Here is a 1,832-nt window from a genome sequence, read left to right as displayed (position 1 = left end):
TCAAGCATTAAAAGAGTAAATTGCTAATAGTCAATAAAAACCACAAATCGAGTAAAATAGAGTGCACCTAGTTTCGAGTTTTACATGCCATCGCCCCTAGAGAGGAGATTAGCCTCTCATAGGGGCACAAACAGTTACAAAGGGGACAAATAAGTTGTTACCAAAGCCTAAAGAAAGGAAAATAAAGTAGAGAATACAAATCCAAGCACAAATCTCTTCTCCCTCAAGCTTTTCCTCTCCAAATCGCCCTAGATCTGAAAACCTAGCTTCTTGAGTCGTTCCCAGCTGTTGTGTGGTGTGAAAATGGCGGCCTCCCCCTTTGGGGAGGGAGAAATGGGCTATACATATCGTTCTGGGCCCATAGCAACTCAAAAATCAGAGACTGTGCAGAAATTGCGGGTCGCAATTTCAGTGCAGAATTATGGCAGTGAGTTGCTCCAAGTAGTTCTGGAATTCCAGGTCGAAATTTAAGAGATTGCGGGTCGCAATTTTCCTCTGATTCTTGCCTCTTCATGTCGTCTAGGTTCCGATCGCGTCCGGGCTTGCTCCAAATTGTTCCCTTTTGCTTCTAATACCTGAAAACATATTAAAATATAGCAGTATCTCGAACTTGGTGCGATATCTAAACAAAACGACTTTAAACTAATAAAAAGGGGATAGTTTTAGAGACCAAATTCTACCAAAAATGTATATGAAATTTAGGCTTATCACCATCTTTCTTTGAACGTCTCTCGAGGTTAGGAAGTACACCACCTAAAATCCGTATAACTGGCATAGAATTTCCCGAAAAGGGTTTCCGTCCAAACAAACTTGTTGAAGAGACAGGAAGGCGGTTGTCAGTATATGCTAAGAGATATAATATCCATCTCAAGTATCAAGGTATAGCATCCAAATGGGAGAACATTAGAATAGAAGATCTTAAGATTGAAAAAGATGAGATTTTAGTAGTAAATTGCTCGGTTAGACTTAGACTTCTTGCTGATGAGACAATTGCTGATGCCATGATCTGCCCTCGTGATAAAGTTCTAAAATTGATAAGGGATATCAAACCATGTGTCTTTATTCATGCAATTTATGATGGCCTGTATGATACGTCGTTCTACACTACCCGATTTAAGGGAGTTTTATCCAAGTTTTCATCATTATTTGATATTTTTGAGTCAACTATGACTCGAGAGAGTGAGGTGAGGCTCGATATTGAGAGGTCTGTTCTCATTCCAAGAACAACTTTTCAATGGTTTTTCATGGTGATATGATAAGTAATGTCAATTTTGCTCAGAAATGATACATGTATGGGAAAGTAATAGTAATAAAAGAGAAGAATGGAGACTTACACCACTGTAGAACTGAAAGTTCCTGCCAGAAGCCTGAATAGCAACACTGACAGGCTGGTGGGCCAGGGCTTTAAGGAGGCCCTCTTCACTGACACTACTAGAATATGAGTTTATTGCATGCGTATCACTAGTTTATTGCATGGTAAGGGCGGTCCATGCAACAGAAATGATGTTTTTAAATTTCTCAAACTTGTTGCAAGGGTAGTCCCATGCAACATGTATCGCATGCAAATGTGTGATGGACAACCATGCAACTGCTTTCTATCTCCTCATGCAATTACGTTTTGAAGGTTAGATATTATATTTTATTAATGGGCCATGCAACTACTTAACCTCATTCCCATGCAACTACTTTACCGTCTTGTTTATATTATATTTTATTGAAGGTTCATGCAACTACTTAATCCCATACCCATGCAACTACTTTACCTCTTGTTTATATTATATTTTATTGAAAGTTCATGCAACAACTTAATCACATACGCATGCAACTACTTA

General features: G+C 38.8%; 1 pseudogene; it reads left to right on the top strand.

Moving 5' to 3' along the window:
* The first annotated feature begins 303 nt into the window (after positions 1-303).
* On the top strand, positions 304-1,256 carry LOC144563925 (scarecrow-like protein 34 pseudogene; annotated as a pseudogene).
* The last annotated feature ends 576 nt before the right edge of the window (positions 1,257-1,832 follow it).

The sequence above is a fragment of the Carex rostrata genome, chromosome 13, assembly GCF_964058835.1.
Source record: "Carex rostrata chromosome 13, lpCarRost1.2, whole genome shotgun sequence".
Lineage (NCBI taxonomy): Eukaryota > Viridiplantae > Streptophyta > Magnoliopsida > Poales > Cyperaceae > Carex > Carex rostrata.
The sequence above is the reverse complement of the archived record's forward strand: the minus strand, read 5'-3'. Positions and strand labels throughout refer to the sequence as shown.